General features: G+C 44.4%; 1 protein-coding gene across 3 annotated transcripts in view; it reads left to right on the forward strand.

Moving 5' to 3' along the window:
• PDE3A (phosphodiesterase 3A) overlaps nucleotides 1-20,095 on the forward strand; it is a 263,891-nt gene that overhangs the window by 34,247 nt on the left and 209,549 nt on the right. Inside the window, exon 2 of one of the 3 annotated variants that reach the window (XM_088652453.1) lies at nucleotides 9,931-10,002. The exons of the other annotated variants lie outside the window; for them this stretch is intronic. The gene's annotated coding sequence lies outside the window, so the exon portion shown is untranslated. The remainder of the gene's footprint in view (nucleotides 1-9,930; nucleotides 10,003-20,095) is intronic. 3 annotated transcript variants of the gene reach the window in all.

The raw sequence follows: 20,095 nt of genomic DNA on the forward strand, positions 1-20,095 counted from the left end.
AATATGTATTTTTCCAGTTTTGAAAGAGTCCGTCCCTGAGAGCTTACAATCAAGCAAAAATAAATGAATAAATAAAATGAACTGATTTTACCAGTGGACAGCAAAGATGCGAATCTTCGGGAAACTAAATAACAGTTGTAGGACAAGTAGCCATTTGTGCAGACTTTTTAGTTTGTTAAAGCGGCAAGATAGCTGCACTCGTCTCCCCACCCGCCCAAACCCTGCACTTCCAAGTGAATATCTAGCTCTGCCTTCTCCTTACTTGATTTAATAACTCGAGGTATCAAGGAAAAGTCTCTATCCTTTCTTATCTTGTTCGCCTTTCTTAGCAACGAGCCTCACCGCTTGCGTGAGACTTCAATATTACGACGCCCAATCCTGCAGACTTGTGCCAGCATTGGATTCGTTCCCGTTCATTCAAGGAAGTATTATTATTTTATCCCTTCCCCGGGGGCAAAAGTCGTTCCCGGTCCACTTAATTACTTCAGGTTATTGTAATTGAAATTTCCACTAGATCAGTCTAGAAAAAAAGCTGTAAGTGAAGTTACTTCCAATGGACACCCCGTGCTTCTGTTTTCACTGGGTGCTTAATCTTCAAATCTCTCAAGGTCTGAGCTGAAACTCTGCTTGACTCTTGGATTCTGCTACAACAAAGTTTGGGTTTCTTAAGAAATCAAATCCACTGTGTGAGAGTGTGCTGCTAAATTAGTCATGCAGGAATCTTCTTCAATTCTGTGAGGAAACATACTGGATTCTGGAGCAGGGACTCTGATGTGGAAACCCACAGTTTATGCAGGAAATTCCGGGCATCGCACCTAAAGCCAAAACTGTGTACAGTCAAACTTCAGTTGTCGAATGTAATCTGTTCCCGAAGCTTGTTCGGCTTCCGAAATGTTAGACAACCGAGGCGCAGCTTCTGATTGGTTGCAAGAGCTTCCTGCACTCAAGCGGAAGCCGTGTCGGACATTTAGCTGCCGAAAAACGTTCAAAAACCAGAACATTTACTTCAGGGTTTTCGGCCATCAGGAACGGAAATGTTAAAAAACGAAGCCATTCAAGAACCAAGGTTTGACTGTATAGTCGAAACTAATTGGGTTCAGTGGCAGGTTTTATTTTTGCCTTGCTGTAGTTGTTTTGGTCCATGCATTAAAACTACACACATAAACAATCTTTAGTGTCAATGATCTAAGCTAAGGAACAACTTGCCACTTGAGCCAACCAACCCTCAACTGAGTCTAGGGAAGACTTCTGGTCCTTTTTGCTCTAATTGGGGCACCCTTCCATTTTCCAAAACCCCACCCCCAGTAGAGCTGTCAATGTGACTTTTATTGGTTATGGGGAAGTAAAGTGAAGAATGGAGATGGACATCAAATTTCAAGAGAAGTTGCAACAGCTTCATCTAAATTGACAGCTGCCAGGCTTTGCAAGTGGCATTGTAAACTTAGATACCCTAAATTTGAATGCTGGATGAGTTCTCGTCTCTCTCCATGTAGTGGTTCATAAATTTTCTCTCTGTGTATAGATTCGTATGTTCATCCTTCATGTTATCTTTTGATTCTCTCCCCCCCCCTGAATCTAACAAAAATGGGAGGAGTTTTGTTCATGATGTTGTGGGTGCAGGCCAATTGGTGCCTTCCTCCACACGGCCACAGAGAGACCACGCAGAAGGCACCAAGTTTGATCCCTAGCATGTCTAGGTACGACTGGGAAAGTCCTCCCAGTCTGGAACCCTGGGGAACCACTGCCAATCATTGTGGACGATGCTGCACCAGAACAACCTTCTCAAACCCAATTTCCTACAGATGTTGTTGGATGCCCATATTGGGGAATGTTGAACTAGGTAGGCCAAGGGTTTGACTCTAAATATCGCACATTTCTGTGTTCCTCCATTCAAGCTGAAACACTCTGAAAACTTGCAGGGACAATCTCCCTACCCTGCCTTCCGATAATTTATGCCTAGAGAAAGAGAAAAATGTACATTTGTATAAAGTGAGGCAGAAGCATTATCTCTTTTCTTTTTTTAAAAAAACACGCAATTTATATTGCTGTCCATAGCAGAAGTACTCTTGGAATCCATTGTGGTGTAGTGGTTAGAGCAGAGCTTTCCTTGGCGACACACTTTTTAGACACGCATCATTTTGCGACATTTTGCTGGAGAGCAGGCATCCCCAAATTTCGGCCCTCCAGATGTTTTGGACTACAATTCCCATCTTCCCGACCACTGGTCCTGTTAGCTAGGGATCATGGGAGTTGTAGGCCAAAACATCTGGAGGGCTGCAGTTTGGGGATGCCTGCTGGAGAGAGTGCCTTAGGGTTTGCAGCTTCTGCGAAAGCACTTGTCCAATGATAACCAAATTTAGAGTGTGAGCCTGCCGGCAAGGAATTATCTGTTTAAACCTTGCTGTACAGCACACAAATAATTCTAAGCGCTTGTTGTAAATAAAGTAACTAAGACAGTGGTGCAACTCTGCCATCCTTATCTGCTTGTTTGACAGGCAGACTTAACTGTATTTTCAATGCTTCCTCTTCTCTTCTCATGTGACTTTCTTCTCCCCTGACCCCATCCCCCCCACAAAAAGTACAAATTTTAATACCCTCCCCAATCCCCTTTTGTGCCAAATGTACCTTGGCAGCATCTAGAAAAACCCGATAAAGTGGTGCAACACTCTCACTGCTGTGTGATGGTTAAATTTAAACCATCTGACTTTGAATGTCTGTTTCATGGTCTGGGTCATAACAATCTGATTCTCGGCCCTCTATTGACGTCAGCTTAATGGGAAATTTCAAATAGAACCTGTATTAGATTTTCACTATTAAGTTAACAATACAAAGTTTTTGCAGATGCCTTACATAGAGGAGGCTGTTAGCAGAAATATTGCATTAATAAAAGTCAGGCCTGCAGACACACACATGAACTGGCTCTCTTTGGCTTTCGAGCCCTCACCCCCACCTTGCCACATTTGAATAAACAGGCTACTCCTGTTTTTTTGAGACTAGGATCTGTTCTCTGCCGTATTTTGATGTCTAGCAAAACAAAGGTCTTAGCTACTTACGGACACTCTTACGAAGTCAGCTGACTTTTAAAAAGAACAGTGCGGTTTCTTCCTGTTTCTTGCTCACATGGATACATTCCCACTGCACATTGTTTTCCCTTTCTTTCCTTTCAGTGCAAAGGCTTCATAGACTGTGTTTCCACAGTAAAAATAATAAAAGCTTGCTATACTTTGGCCATCTTTTGTGTGACTGTCTGTGACTGTGTACACACCAGCCTTAGTGATTAACCGAGGACCAGTGTTAGAAACTCAGGTATGTAAGTTAATTGCTAAATGTCACCCTAAACCTAGGTTATGGCCGCCACAACAGAATATAGGCACCATTTCTCCCTGATGACATTTATTGTTATTATTAATAATAATATTAATTATTTAATTTCTATACCACTCAATAATTTTAAAGAAAAAAATATCAAAGTGGTTTACAACACATTAAAACGTCAACTAAAAGAATCCAGAATAAAACAGATTCAAGCTTCAAGGAAAAGGAAAACATTTCAGATCTCTAAATGACTTTTTGCTTTCCCCATATTTATTTATTTACCTACTCAATTTATATTGCTGTCCATAGCAGAAGTACTCTTGGAAGCCATGGTGGTGTAGTGGTTAGAGCAGAGCTTTCCAAACTTTTCACGTTGGTGACACACTTTTTAGACACGCATCATTTTGCGACACAATAATTCAGTTTTATTAGCAAGCTAGAGGTTAAACTAACCTCTTTCCAGCCCCGGGAGGAGCGTGGGGAGTGTTTGCATGACACACCTACACACTGCAACCGACATACTAACAGGTCGCGACACACAGTTTGGAAAGCTGTGGGTTAGAGTGTCAGGCTAGGACCTGGAAGATCAGGGTTCAGATTCCCACTTAAGTCATGAAGCTTACTGAGTGACCTTGCACTGAGCCACAGCCTCTTAACCTAACTCACAGGGTCATTGTAGTGGTTAACTGAGGAGGGGGCTGAACCATGTAGTCCTTGGAGAAGAAGGTGGGATATTAATGCAGTAAATATGCTCTTCTGCCTACCTGCTTAAGGAAGCTGAAGAGGACTGTCAGGTAGAGATGTCAGTCGCCAACCTGAGATCTCATTGTGGTCGCGATTGAACCTGACCAGTTGCAAAATGCGCCTGGTGCCTGGGGGAATTTCAAACACTGCTAGGACCACTGTGGGGTTTTGAACACTGCTAGGACCATTCAGTTAAAATGCCTACTGGAAAAGAAAAGAAGACGGGTTCATTAGGGAGCGGGCATGCTTGACCTTAATTGCAAGCTAGTTCCATAAAATTGGGTCCACAATATTGAAGGCATGGCTGCTGGTGGATCCAAGCCATGCATCCACGGGGGGCCACTAACCCCGATATCGGGCATGGATATAAGCCAAGTTGCTAAGGGCCTTGAGGATTAATTCCAGAACCTTGAACCTGGTCTGGTAGCATACGAGCAGCCGCTGCAAGCTTCTGATCACTGGAATTCCGTGCTGGCGGTTGTTGGCCCCCAACAACAGTCTTGCTGCAAAGTTTTGCACCAACTGGCCCTTCCGGATGAGACTGAAGGAGAACCCCACAGGCCAATAATCAAATCTTGAGGTTACCAGTGCACGAACCACCATGGCCAGACTATCCCTGCCCTTATTTTTGAGAGGAGACCAATGGATTAATAACCCCATCCCCTCTACTCTGCTCTTTTTCAAAAGTGATGGCTTCATGCTCCCTATTATTGGATGAGTGCAGACTTGGATAAACACTGCCGTTTTGCCTGTTTGCGAGATGACAATATTCTGGTGAAATGTTTGACAGTTTCAAGTACCTGACAACTCCTCAAGAAGTTTGACATTTATCTCAGCGGTATGCTATGTGGAATCTGAGAAGCGACACTACACTTCAGCGGGAGTCTGTCTGTTCTGCTGGTAGCCTGAAAGCATCCAAAAATGCCATTACATTCTAGAACCCTAGCAGACTCTCATTCCTTTTTTTCTCCTCCTCCACTAGAAGCTGGTTACATGCACGACATCACCCTCTTCTTACCTAGAAGTAAAGTATATGCAAAAATATGCTCATAAACCTAGGTTAAGAAGTTTACACGTATTATTAAGGATGGATGCAGTTTCTATTGGTTTTCAGCTTTGACTGCTGTAGTATCTGTTTGCTGTGTTTATTCTGCATGGGGATTGCTAGCGGATTATTGTCTAGCGTCTACAAATTCCAGGGTCTTGCTAAACCTAATGGCTGGTTAGTGGTCATGTGCAGCTGACCTTAAAAAAAGAAGAAATGTTTTCGATGCTTTAACTCAGCACGCTAAGACAAGGATGTGGAATCTCCAGCTCCCATCCAGCTTTGACCATTGACCATGAAGGTTGAGGTTGATTGGAGTCCAACTGTGTTTGAAGCTGCCAGCATTCTCCATTCTTGTTTTGGGGGAGATCTGCTTGCAATACAGGCTCAAATATATTCACAGATGGTATGGCATGCCAAAATCTGTTGCTTTTAAGTGGCGTTAAGCAAAGGCAGCAGAGGAGCAGGTTCCTGTAGCCAGGAAAAGCAGGGAAGAATTGGTCTGGAAGACTGTCTAAGAGTCAGGAAACACTTGGATAGCTTTGTCTTGTTGGTGTAAAGAAGTTCTTCTTGGCTTCTGCAGCTCCTCCTTTGGATAGGGCTAGCAGCATTCAAAATTCGCCAGGCACAAGGCACATTTTGCTCCTGGCTATTGGCACTCGCGACCAAGTGAGGATGCCTGGGTGCTAGGATGGTGCCTGATGTCTCCAACATCTGGAGGTGCATGCCTGGGGATCCTTGGTTCTTGCCTGTTTCCACACACTAACAACACACAGATATTTTATCTGCACAATCAGAACGAATTTCAGAAACCAGAAAGTCTGGTCTGCATCAATAGGAGTATAGCATCTAGATCTAGGGAAGTAATAGTACCACTGTATTCTGCTCTGGTCAGACCTCACCTGGAGTACTGTGTCCAGTTCTGGGCACCACAGTTCAAGAAGGATACTGATGAACTGGAACATGTCCAGAGGAGGGCAACCAAAATGGTCAAAGGCCTGGAAACGATGCCCTATGAGGAACGGCTTAGGGAGCTGGGTATGTTTAGCCTGGAGAAGAGAAGGTTAAGGGGTGGTATGATAGCCATGTTCAAATATATAAAAGAATGTCATATAGAGGAGGGTGAAAGGTTGCTTTCTGCTGCTCCAGAGAAGCGGACATGGAGCAATTGATTCAAACTACAAGAAAGAAGATTCCACCTAAACATTAGGAAGAACTTCCTGACAGTAAGAGCTGTTCGGCAGTGGAATTTGCTACCAAGGAGTGTGGTGGAGTCTCCTTCTTTGGAGGTCTTTAAGCAGAGGCTTGACAGCCATATGTCAAGAATGCTTTGATGGTGTTTCCTGCTCGGCAGGGGGTTGGACCATAGCTGCCAAGTTTTCGCTTTTCTCGCGAGGAAGCCTATTCAGCATAAGGGAAAATCCCTGTAAAAAAGGGATAACTTGGCAGCTATGGGTTGGACTGGATGGCCCTTGTGGTCTCTTCCAACTCTGATTCTATGATTCTATGAAAGTCATATTGAAAAATACGATTTTTGAGCTTTCTGTGCCCCCAAGTGGCAACTAAGCATTCCGTTTTGGCGACTGTAACCCTGGTTAAAGGGGGTTATTATGTGCCTAGCTTATATATCTGAGTTTCTAACACTGACTAGGTGATGGTCTGTAGCAGGTGTGAGGAAACTCCAGTCCCATAGGGTTAATTTGGCCTGGCATGGGTATCAGTATAGGCCACCAAGGCCTTATCCCTCAATCCATGTGCTACGTACATGATGTCAAGTGTTGGGCAAGTCAAGATGTGAACCATCTGGAGCCCTGATGTGTGCTCCTGATTATTCCTTGGCAAGGGAGGCTTGCTGTCACACGCATGTCCCCGTGGGAAACTCGGTGGCACAGCCAGCCCTTGCTGAAATTAGCAGTTGAAGTCAGAACTAGTCAGCTGACCAGCAGCCCTGCTTGGCTCTTTCCTTTACAGCATGGCTTGAACTCAAGCCATGCTACAAAGAAAAATGGGTCAGCTGATATAGGCTTCAACCTACCACTGCTGAAAGCCAGAGGGTCTAAGCTATAGGTTTGCTTAGCATTGTGGAGAACTTGGCTTGTGGTTTCTCTTTCCCAACCAAGAACAAGCTTTGGTTACTTGGAAGTGAGACAAAGCAACAGCTGGGTAGCGCTAAGCCAAACCATTGTTTTGTTCTGGGTAGCACAGCAAGGCCAGGGGAGGAGGGAAGGGTCTGAATGTTTCTCTCTAGATGAATTCATCATGCTTTCTCATTCGTTTGGTTTGCCGTTATGTGCGAACTTGTCCAGCTGGTTAGTATAAGCAGTGGTTTAGGCACTTAGGAAGTTTCCTTATACTGAGTCACATCTTTTGTCCATCTACTTCAGTACTGTCTGCTCTGACTGGCAGCAGCTCTCCATGATTTCAGACAGGGAGTTCCTCAGAATCCTTCTGAGATACACCACAGAGAGCCAGTGTGGTGTAGTGGTTAAGAGCGGTGGACTCGTAATCTGGGGAACCGGGTTCGCATCTCCGCTCCTCCACATGCAGCTGCTGGGTGACCTTGGGCTAGTCACACTTCTTTGAAGTCTCTCAGCCCCACTCACCTCACAGAGTGTTTGTTGTGGGGGGGGGAAGGGAAAGGAGATTGTTAGCCGCTTTGAGACTCCTTCAGGTAGTGATAAAGTGGTATCAAATCCAAACTCCTCCTCCTCCTCCTCCTCCTCCTCCTCCTCCTCCTCCTCCTCCTCCTCCTCCTCCTCCTCCTCCTCCTCCCTGGAGATCCCAGGAATTGAACCTGAGACCTTTTGTTTGCAAACACTGAGCAACAGCCCTTCCTTTAAAAAGACCTTAAATTCCATTCCACGTGTGCTAGGAAGCAGAAAACCTTTTTTGTATTAAATACTGTATACCATACAGTGTGTGAATGTGTGTGTGTGTGTGTGTGTGTGTGTGTGTGTGTGTGTGTGTGTGTTATATACGCACATCAATCAAAGTACCATGAATTCACCCTCATTTTAAAATTTCCAGGACATTTCCTCCCGTAACAGAATAATTTGTAATACTGATTTCAATATCAGCATGCAAATCATTTTTAAACAAAGTTGTGTTGTGCTGAAACAGTTTCAAATGATTCCTCCCCACCCCACTGCTATTGATTTTTTCCAAGCTCCACACTCTTCTTCTGTCCAGCACACTCTTTGCTGTTTCAACCTTAGGTAAAAGTTCCACTGTTTTTTGTCCCGTCCCCCCCAAAGCCACCTTTACAGCCTAGGAAGACTTCATTAATGAGGATCTGTATTTAAAAGTTTGGTAGCTGGGCTGGAAAAAAAATAAATCTCATTTTCCCAGGCAAGTAGGCATCAAATTCCTGGGCCTGGCTAGAGCTCAAAAAATATTTTGAATTCCTAGGCCCCAGCATGAAATTACTAGGTACCTGTGCAAAAAGGCCCCTGGGATTTTCCCATCATGTTTGGCAGCGTGAACCTTGTAATGCTCAGCCCAGTTCAAAGATGTGTGGTGTTCCGTCGCTGTTTGGTTTGCTGGTGTAGCAGCTCAGAGGAACGGGTTGTTGGAAGATCATTTGCATACCCCTTCTCTTTCTCTTGCATGGTTTCTCTTGCAGCAAGTAAATACAGGAGGCATCGCAGGCAGAGGGAAATAACGCTGTTACTTTCTTAGGTTTTCTTGAGGCTTTGATTGTTGAATAGGGCTGGACAGATCTGTCAAATTCGGTTTCTTATTTTTCTAACCTTGGATTTGCTCCCCTGCATTTCCACATCGGCTTCTGGATTTTTATTTTTAAAAGGCTCATGAAAATTTACTTACATTTTAGCACCCACCCACCCCATATGCATATTTTTGCAGTTTCACTGCAATATAATACATTATTGTATCTTTTCACCAATGTATGCATTTATATGCAAACTCTGCCCTAGTATACGTGACAATCTTTGGCTGGAGAGCGGCCTTGCAAAGTTTGGAGAAATGCGGGTTTCGAAGGACAGCTGCGTTTCGGTTCTCAAATCATTTCAGAAAATGCAAATTAGGTCCGAGTGCCTTTAAATGAGAACTGAGACTTGGATTACAACCACGTCAAACCGGGAAATGTATGTCCCTTTTTTTGGATTACAACCCATATTTTTTTTTTGGATTACAACCTTTTTTTTTTTTTTTGGAGGCCCCATTGACAAAAGCGTGCCTTGGGTTACAACCTGTTTTGGTTTACAACCGGACCTCCGGAATGAATTATGGTTGTAAACCAAGGTACCACTGTACAAACAATGGATCTAATTAGCATATGCAAATATTATGCAAATCTCTGTTCCCCTTTGTTCTCTGTTTTTTTGTTTGTTTTGGATATGTGTGCCTTCTTCTTTTTTGGTGACCCAAAAGTGGCCATGAGCCTCGGCTTTAGGAATATTCAACTTTAAAACTTCTCCAGCTTTCTCTGCGTTACTAAACACAGCTTGGGAAAAGAAGCTCCCATTTGTTTGTTTGCTTATTTTTAGTATCCAGGGTTTTTAAAAATATTTTTTTGTGGATGAAATAATTGGTGTCCTGGGGAGAAGAATCCTGAGTGATGAGGCCTTCACTCTGCTTTCGTTTCTCAAATTTTATTTTTTAAATGGGAATGTGCTGCATACATGCAACCAGAAACCCATGTGAGGAGTTTGCTTAACTTTACAGAAGTGGTAGCTTAAGAAAAAAAGGAAGGAGGAAGAAAAAAGTTGGGAGTGGGAGGAAATAACTTACAGCATCCCACTGGCAAACGCGCAGGTACAGTTTGGCAGGAAAGTGAAACTGATTTAATTAAATCCTCTTCACAGGCTTATAATAGCGCCATTCAAAAGGAGGAGGATTGCAGATTCATTAGTTGATGCAAAGCTTTCTGGAGGCAGGTAAGGAATGACCACATTTGTGGCCTAATCACAGAGATTCCAAGTAAGAACACATTTTCCCACAACAGGTAGTTAGTTGATGGTCTGATTTTAATTTTGTGTGTGGCTTTCTTATATATAGATATAGTTGTAAACCACTTTGAATTTTTAAAATAATATAGAGTTATTTGAGGGGGAACCCCCCCCCAGTTGATGACATTTCCATTCAAATGTTGTTCATGTGTCACATCTTGTGATCGATTATGTGTGGTGATGCTTACCTGCTCCCCCCCCCCCACCATATTTTATTCAAGCTGGCACCTTTATCCAAACTGGCAAAATTACCTACCTCACTAATAAAAACACAGTAAAAGAGAGAGTAGGAAATGCCATCCAGCAAACAGTACTCGAGTACAACTCCTCTCATGTTTTGTTTTTTAAATAATACTACTACTACTATTACTACTACTACTACTACTAATAATAATAATAGGGGTCTCAGGGGTCTCAGCAAGCACCATGAGATGTCAAAAGGATGTTGTGGTGCCCACGGGCTCTGCATTGGGGACCCCAGTCTTATCAAGTAGAAATCTAGTGTCTCGATTTAGTGCCTCAATTTAGGGTTTGATCCCATTATGTATTCCTTTTTCGAGGCGGGGGTCAGGCTGCTCAATGCGAAAGAGATCCTAGCCTTTGTGTATGTGACCATACTGCCTTCAGCAGTGCTCAGCATTTTTTATTTCTTTAAAACAAAAAATCGCCGGTGCGTTATGACGGGTGTGAACAGCACCTATATGTCTCCGCACTTAACAGTTTGGCCAGCTGGGATGGAATGTGCGTGCTGATAAGTGTCCCATCTGCTTCTCTCCGAGGGACTTCTCGTTTACCTTCCATCTAATTAAGATAAATGACAACTGTATGTTCTAGCCGGTGCTCATCAAGGACAAGCGTGTCCCTTTCATGCTCTTTCCGTGCTCCAAATGGGGCAGGGTGGGAAGAGGAAGTGGCGCATGATCAGGGTGAGAACTTGCGTGTTCATAAGCATCATTGGAACAACTGATTGGTTCAAAATTGGGAAAGGAGTACGGCAAGGCTGTATATTGTCTCCCTGCTTATTTAACTTACAGTATATGCAGAATTCATCATGCGAAAGGCTGGAACTGGATGAATCCCAAGCAGGAATTAAGATTGCCAGAAGAAATATCAACAACCTCAGATATACAGATGACACAACTTTGATGGCAGAAAGTGAGGAGGAATTAAAGAACCTTTTAATGAAGGTGAAAGAGGAGAGCGCAAAATATGGTCTGAAGCTCAACATCAAAAAAACTAAGATCATGGCCACTGGTTCCATCACCTCCTGGCAAATAGAAGGGGAAGAAATGGAGGCAGTGAGAGATTTTCCTTTTTTGGGTTCCATGATCACCGCAGATGGTGACAGCAGTCATGAAATTAAAAGACACCTGCTTCTTGGGAGAAAAGCAATGACAAACCTAGACAACATCTTAAAAAGCAGAGACATCACCTTGCCGACAAAGGTCCGTATAGTTAAAGCTATGGTTTTCCCAGTAGTGATGTATGGAAGTGAGAGCTGGACCATAAAGAAGGCTGATCGCCGAAGAATTGATGCTGGAGGAGACTCTTGAGAGTCCCATGGACTGCAAGAAGATCAAACCTATCCATTCTGAAGGAAATCAGCCCTGAGTGCTCACTGGAAGGACAGATCCTGAAGCTGAGGCTCCAATACTTTGGCCACCTCATTAGAAGAGAAGACTCCCTGGAAAAGACCCTGATGTTGGGAAAGATTGAGGGCACTAGGAGAAGGGGACGACAGAGAACAAGATGGTTGGACAGTGTTCTCGAAGCTACTAACATGAGTTTGACCAAACTGCAGGAGGCAGTAGAAGACAGGAGTGCCTGGCGTGCTCTGGTCCATGGGGTCACAAAAAGTCGGACACAACTAAATGACTAAACAACAACAAAGCATCATTGGGGTTGAAAGCAGCCCATCCAACCAAGGAAGGTGCTCTTATGTGTGAGTGTGTGTGTGTGTGAGAGATCCTATCGTTAACAAAAGTTGGGAGCCCCCCCCCTCTCTTTGCCGAGCTGCGGCAAAATCCCATGGGGTTCCACACACTTACCCCTCAGGGTCTGTGATCCTTTAGAGAACTGAGACACTGTAGAGACTGTCATAGCTTTAAGAAATAGGGTTTGTTCACCTGTTCACACCTTCAGGCTGTATGGAGGGAGACCAGATCTTACAGCAAGGTCCTTTCAAGAGGGACTTGTCCTGCACAGCAGTGTGGCCAAGGAGCCCAAGGCATCTCTCTCTGCCTGTCCCTTTTTTCGACCCCTCCTTCCCAGCAACCCTTGCTCAGGACTCTCTTTCTTATCACCTCACACCCGGTTACCCTGGCAACCTCCCAAACCCCCAGTCTCTATTCACACCTCAGGGCAAGGGGGGCTGGCAGGTCTCTTGCATTGCCAATCTCTCTCAATGGCCAAGCTGTTTTGCATAGGCTAGCTCAGAAATTCCTCTGCAGCTGGTATTTCTTCCTTCACACCCCAAAGAATCAAAAATCCTACCACTTATTGATTTCTAGAGTTGAGGGGGAAGTCCCCCTCCCAAATCCTTAACACCATTTTCAGGCAACAATTCAAAGCATAACTTACACGAGTTTGTAGGAACATGCTGTTAGTGGTTCCTGCCGGTGTGTGTGTGTGTGTCTGCATCTGTAATAGTATTTATTTATGTGATGTTTCTATAAACAATGAGCTGGTAGGATTTCTTGGAGGAAGGCCCTGGAAAATTCGTCAAGGGACTGCCTTGAAAGCAGATGCAGTGCATAACAGTGGTACGTAATAAGGAGCTAATTCCTGGAGCTGAATAGAAGTCATACAGTATCTATGCAATGCATGGTGCCTATTTGGATAAATATTACTTTCAATATTATACAGATAGCATGAATGAAGGCATGCTTGTTTTTTGTTGTTGTAAAAATCCCCTACTCTGCTTTAGGGAAGCTTTTAATGTTTGATGGATTTCTGTATTTTAATGTTTTGTTGGAAGCTGCCCAGAGTGGCTGGGGGAACCCAGCCAGATGGGCGGGGTATAAATAATAAATTATTATTATTATTATTATTATTATTATTATTATTATTATTATTATTATTATTTAGCTCCCTGACAGTTATCTCTCCAGACTTTGGTGAGTCTACCCCTTTCTTTACATCCAGATGCCAAGGGTCTAACCTGGGGCTGTCTTCACAGAAAGTGTGCCCCCCCCCGCCCAAGAAGCTCTATGTGGCCTTTTAGTTGCCAAAACTGAGAGGGGAAATGTGTGGGGAAAGTGTCTACTGCTACTTAGGTTGTTAAGGTGGCCGGCGAATTAGTCAATTTCAGTCCCTTTCACTTTGTCCTTTTCCCAGCCTTGCGTTCAGTTCTCTACGATTTCAGGTCGGTTTGCGAAGGTGTGAAAACGAATCCCTCCTGAAAATTCACCGGTACTTTAGTAGTGCAAATTTCGCCTAATTTTTGCGTGCCGTCGTGAGCATTTTTGCAAAGGGATTTTCCCTAATGCAATGCAATTTTGTATGCCGTTTTCACAAATATATGCATTTTCATGCAGACTTTACCCCAGTATGCACATTTCTTTAAACGCACTTCGCTTGAGAATTGCACTGCAAAATTTGAAGAAGTGCAAATTTCCAAAGATGGCTACGTCTCTGTTCCCGTATTGTTCAAGAAAGTGTGAATTAGATAGATTAGCCTTTAAACAAGAACTGAGTTAAATCCTCCCCTCGGCCTTATGCTCCTTATGCTCCCTTCTCAGGCTTCCAGGAAAAGCTGTTGCTGACCAGGGGCCTGGGAGCTCCCAAAATCCTTCCACTCTTTCCTGTACGATGTGTGATGCAGAGGGAAAACGCCATCGCTTTAAGTGTGTTCCATGCTGCAAGCTGGCGCTATGCGATGGAGCTGGATCACTCGATGCCATCAGGTCTCCCTCATTCAGTGTGTTGCTGGAGGCCACAGTGAGCGAAGCCTTGTCCATTTAACAGTTTGCCCAAAGGCTAACTTGCCACTCTGTGTGTTTTCGTGGCCTTGATTGTCGCCTATTGCGCTGTGTGTGTGTGTCGAATCTCAGGGCTTAGTGGAAAATTGGGCTACGTGACTTAGCTTGAGCAGCCCTGTGACCGCGTTATGGCAAGCACTCCACTCTGCAGCAGCATGTTCTGCCCTGTCCGTTTGCCTTAGCTTCGCTTGACTAAACATGGATTTTTCTTTCCCCCATCCCCACAACGGTCGCTGCTTTAAGTTGCCGCATTTCTCCCTTTGCTTTTTGGCAGGACCTTATCTGTTAAGGCGCCTGTTTTGCAATGCCGTCTCCCTACTGATGCTCGTCCGCCATCACCTCTATGGACTTTCCACTGGCTAATAAAAAAGCCTTCTTTTCTTCTCTCCTTTCCCCCAGCATTTTCAATGACTCTTCACTGCACTCACAAGATTACATGTAAACTTTGAACTTTTTATTTATTTATATATTTTTTTAAAAAATAAGTTTCATGAACCTAATCTGATGGCCTTGTTTAAAAGTTGTCTTGCTGCTCATTTGCAGCCTTGTGCAGCATCATGGCAAATGTTGAAATGAACAACCCCCATCCTGTAAATCAGGGGTGGCCAACTTCCAAGAGACTGTGATCTACTCAACAGAATTAAAAACTGGCAGTGATCTACCCCCTTTGGGGGGATTCAGGTCAAAATTGTTGAGCTTTTTCTAGGAAGGAAAGCCCTGTTTTTGGTGGTTCAGGTCATTTTAGGGGTGCAGGGCAAAGATGTTGAGCTTTTTTTAGCGGAGCCAAAGCTTTTTCGCTTCTTTGCGGGGAGCCAGTGATCTACCAGAGATGTCCAGTGATTTACCGGTAGATCACGATCTACCTGTTGGACGTGCCTGCTGTAAATCACTTGCAAATAAATAAATATATTTAAATCAGAAATGGAGAAAGAGTTGGGCATGCAAATATGTGTCACTGCATACTGGAGGGGGTGGGACAATTATACCAGTTACAGCAAGAAGAACAGTGGCTAAATTTTAAGGAGTGTCTAAAATAGTATGTGCTGTAAAAAGGGGGAAGGATGAAGAGGACTTCTGGGATTCGGAAGGTAAGACAAGTTTCGGGGCTTACGTTAGTCAGAGCCATCACAACGTGGTTGAGGTTCATATACTCTTTAGTATGATTAGGTCTGTACCCAACCCTATATAAAGTGTATGCATCTGCATGCATGCAACTTATTTCAGTCCCCTACCTGTTTAAAAAGAAGATGGAGTGACTTGCAAAACAATAACGTAATTTAAAATGTCTAAGGATGACTTAGCACCATAATTTGTAGTTTGGAAAAACGGTTGTAAACAAAACAGTCTTCACCTATCAGTCAAGGGCAGGCCAGGAAGTGGCTTGATGTTAATATGCGATGGGAAATGTGGCAAATTTAGGTTTTTGTTCTTAAGCGGGGGTGTGGGATCTATTTCTGTGTAACTTTGTAAGGCATTCCTGTCCTTCCAGGGCAAAGGGGAATTGTGAGTTTTCGGGTTTTGGCTTCAACAGATTTGTTGATTTCTCACCCAGCTTTTCTGGGGGCTCTGCTGGGAATGGGCAGCAATGGTGCAAAGGGTTTTGTTTGGGGCCACAGATGCCAAGGATATCAAGTGACTTGGGTAAGAAGAGACTTGGATTTGGAACAGATGATGGGAGGCCGAATTGGCGCCTGGTGGAGCCCATCTCTTGTTTGTGTGTGATCTATCTGTCTTACAACACCACTGGTGTTTCATTCGTCTTGAGCTGTGGAGCCTCCATGAACATCAGTGTTGGCATTGCCCTTTTTGCATGCCCAAAACATTTTGCATTAATTATCTGAGTCACTTGTAAGGCAACGTACAGAGGTGTTCATTTGCATCCTCGAACCCAGGTGGCGCTGTGCGTTAAACCACAGAGTCTAGGGCTTGCTGATCAGAAGGTCGGCGGTTCGAATCCCTGCAACGGGGTGAGCTCCCGTTGCTCGGTCCCAGCTCCTGCCCACCTAGCAGTTCGAAAGCATGTCAAAGTGCAAGTAGATAAATAGGGACCGCTCCAGTGGGAAGGTAAATGACGTTTCTGTGCGCTGCTCTGGTTCACCAGAAGCAGCTTTGTCATGCTGGCCACATGACCCGGAAGCTGTCTGCGGACAAACGCTGGCTCCCTCGGCCTATAGAGCGAGATGAGCGCCGCAATCCCAGAGTCGGACACGACTGGACCTGATGGTCAGGGGCCCCTTTACCTTTACCTTTATTGCAGGTGTGTGTGGGGGGGGTGGGGGGTGGAAATGGGGGCTTGCCTATGGCAGCCTGGCAGGTTAATAGGTGAGATCTGAAACATAGCTTCCCCATATCACAGTAGCTGATGCCCATCTGCTGTCCAAGCTGGGACAAACATGTTCCAAGGGTGAAGGGCTGTAACTCAATGGTCCATGTGTCTGCTTTGCATTTGGATAATCCCAGGTTCACTCCCCCAGCTGGGAGAGACCTGCCTCTCAAACCCTTGAAGACTGCTGCCAGTCAGTGTTGACGATACTTAGTTAGATGGACCGATGGGCTGGCTCTGAATAAGGCAGCTTCCTGTGTCCCTACCAGCCGGTTATCTTCTCCCATGCGTTAAATGCAAAGCATCACATAAGGGCTGGGGTATGCATCCTTGCGCCCTGTTCAATCCGCCGACTTCTCGACAGCCGCCACGGCGAGGTCTGCATTCCATTTCATGCAGCAGTTGTCGCGATGCCCTTTCCCGTCCCGTCCCCCCCCCCCGTTTTAATTAACGGATCAGTCTCCGTTTCTCTAATTGGATTTTAAGTGAAAAATTAATTTTCCCTGCAAACCGCGTGTTTGCGCATGGCTTTGGACAATAATCAGAGGCATGCATGCGCCTGCCACCGGCTGCGCGCTGATGCCTAACAGTCATAGCTTGGAAATGCTGTGCTGGTAAAACTGGAACCTGCTTTAACCCCCCCCCCCAAAAAAAATAACACACACGCTTATCATTACATTGCACTCCTACCTCTGCTACCTTAATGAAAGCATTAACAGTTTCCAGCCGAACAAAGTAAATGCCAACTCCTTTTGTTGCAGCCCGGAAGTATATACCATTTAAACATTTGGCTTGGCCATACCACTGGAAGAGGATATGAGTGTGTGTGGGTTTATGTTGCTGGGTTTATGTTGTAATTCGGTCCTGAGGAGCGTTGATGTACTGCATCATTGAACCAGTGCTGTTTTCCAAAGGAGGCTCTTAAAGCCGGATAAAACCCTGCCCTGTATTTCACGTTGAGCTGAGCATTATTTTTGTAAACAATCACCTTTGAAAGGCTTTAATGGAATTAGCTTCTTTAAAAAAACACAAAACACAAATGTTGTGCATATGTGTGAGAGAGAATCAGTGGAGTGTTTTGCTACTACATTATTAATACTGAAATTTAGCAGTGTTCAAAGCACTGTGCAAGTTCAGCCTCAACAATCCTTGCAACGCACCTGCTAGGTAGGCCTTTGTGGTTTTCCTTCCTACATGCAACTCCTTTAATTGCACACACATGCGGTGCTGGGATCCGGGAAGTTTTGACCAGAAATACCATTACTGCCTTCCCACCCCAGATGTACTCCTGAACACTTTGTTCTCTGCAACGGTGTAGATTGGGGCTCCCTTGCATCCCAGGTGGCAATGGGGTGAATATTTCAGCTGCCCGAGATTTGCTTCGTATCTGTCTTCCTGTCTTAATTTAACTCCGGCAAAGGGAGGGGAAGGCGGGGGGGAAGTGGCTACATGTTTGTAGGCAGGAAACATTAAATGATTACAGTTGATGTCAATTTCCTCCGAATAGCGAGGTGCCTTGGGATTGCAGGTTAATCAGAGGGCACGCTGATTAGCAAATCTTGTTAAATCTCATTGCCATTTCTCTGGATTGGAGGAATTAAAAACGATAATAATAATATTAACAACAACGCACCACTTTATGCCAATAAGTGGCACTTAGCCATGCGCCCAAAGACTTTGGCCATCAATCTCGTTCGCTTGGCAACAGATGGCCGGGATCAGAGGGTTGCAGCAAGAGACAGAACAGAGGGCAGTACGCCTCGGTGGTTTTAACACCCATGCATTTGCAGACGGTGACAGGCATAGGATGTGTTAAAGGAACGGGGAGAGAGGACAGTAATGAGAGAAGCCTCTGGTCTACTCATCCAAGGAGCAGGGATGGGAGCAGTAGGAGGCCTAGAATTTCAAGAACGGGATAATGCACTGAAGCGTAATACCTCTTTGGCTTGGCACCCCTTGCAGAAGGCAGCAGCAGCGCTCTGACTAATGATGTCTGGCGTGGCGGCCGCCTGGCCCTTGCCCCTGCCCGCCTTCAGGGCAGGCCTTACTGCTGTGAGCTCTCCTCCCCACCTTTCCCAATGTCAAACGGTTGCAAGAGAAATTGCCGGAGCAACAAATCTCTCCTCCCTCTTGGCCCCGGGAAGGGTGCTGCTGTGGGATGCTCAGCAAGGTTCTGCTCTGGCATGGGCCTCACCCTGTACGTTAAAAGTACTGTGATTCCCCCTTTAATAATCACGGCTTCCCCCAAAGAATTGTGGGAAGTGTCGTTTGCAAAGGGCGCTGAGAGTTATTAAGAAACCCTGTTCCCTGCATGGAGCTACAGTACTCAGAGTTTCCCGAGAAGAGAAATTGATTGTCAAAGCACTCTGCCGGAAGATGCACAGGCGTAACACTCTGCAAGGCCTTTGTCTTTCAGAAGGCCTATAGGGCAATGATGGAAGGCTCCTTTATCCTAGGTAGGGATGGATAAAGTTGCCAGTTTTGGTTTGGCTCAGTTTTTCCTTTTTCCACTCTTAAGCTCACTCCTTCACATTTCCATGTCAGTTTTTATTTTTTTATTTTAAAATAAAAATCCTAATGAGAATTCATCACCATTTTAGTATAAATTTCTACTAATGCATATAGTTTTTGTATGCAGTTTTTCCCTAGCATACACATTTTTGCAAGGATATATTTTCCTGCAAGATAATGCACATTTTCACTAATATGCACATTTGAGTGCAAACGTTACCCTGGTGCATGCATTTTTGTGATTGGCTGGTGAACTGCACTGCAAAATTCGGGGAAGTGTGAATTTCAACGGACTGGTGTGTTTCGGTTTGCGAATTCTTTCCACAAGTGTCAGTAAAATAAGTTTGCGTTTCTTTGTGTGAACTGACCCAAATTTCTCCCCCATCCCTGGATCCAGTTTACCACTGGCTTGGACTTGCCTCATTCCCTATTGGGCAGCTTTCTATGGTTCTGAATAACATTTGCTTTTAAAAATTCATTTCCCTCTGTTCAGATAGATCAAGAGGCTATTTCAAAACAACTTACTGCATGATCCTATGCAGATTTCCTCAGAAGTAAATTTCAGCGGGCTATGGATTTTTCTCCCAGATGAAGTGTGCATTAGCTTGGCAGCCTTAGTATTTTTATTTTTTTGAAAAAACCATTTCATTCTTATTTAAGTATACTTCTTGCAGCTCTTTGCTGCCCTCAGAAGCCCATGTTTCACAAACGCAAACGTTGGAATCAGAAGGCAGCACTTGAATGGAGCTGCTTGTGACGCACATGTCTTCTTTCACAGTCAGTTACGAACAACCTCTGCCCTTAATAAGTTGCCTACTGATTATCATTTGAGCTCCCTAAATGTGAATGGGCTGTGAATTGAGCTGGCAATTTTAGGTACCTGTCAGGGGAAAAAAAGAAGCTTTTGGAATACCAGAAAGTGGGAACCATTCTTTAAAAACAACAACCACCAGCAGCCAACCTCCTTCCTTTAAACTCTTCCATAAAACACATTTTTATTTGAGCATATTCACCATTGCAGATGCCAAAAATGCATCCCATTGCAGGGATAATGTAGGGTTTTGTAGGGAGATTTTTTTTATGATGATGCATTTAGTTTGGGACTTTCAAGTGCATAATGGAAAGAGCCACAAAGCAACGACATCTAAAATAATTGAAACGGGGGTTGTCGGGTTTCTGAGTCTTAGTTTCTCTAGACAGTAGAAGT

The sequence above is a fragment of the Zootoca vivipara genome, chromosome 9 (genome assembly GCF_965207765.1).
Source record: "Zootoca vivipara chromosome 9, rZooViv2.hap1.1, whole genome shotgun sequence".
In the NCBI taxonomy this organism is placed as follows: Eukaryota; Metazoa; Chordata; class Lepidosauria; order Squamata; family Lacertidae; genus Zootoca; species Zootoca vivipara.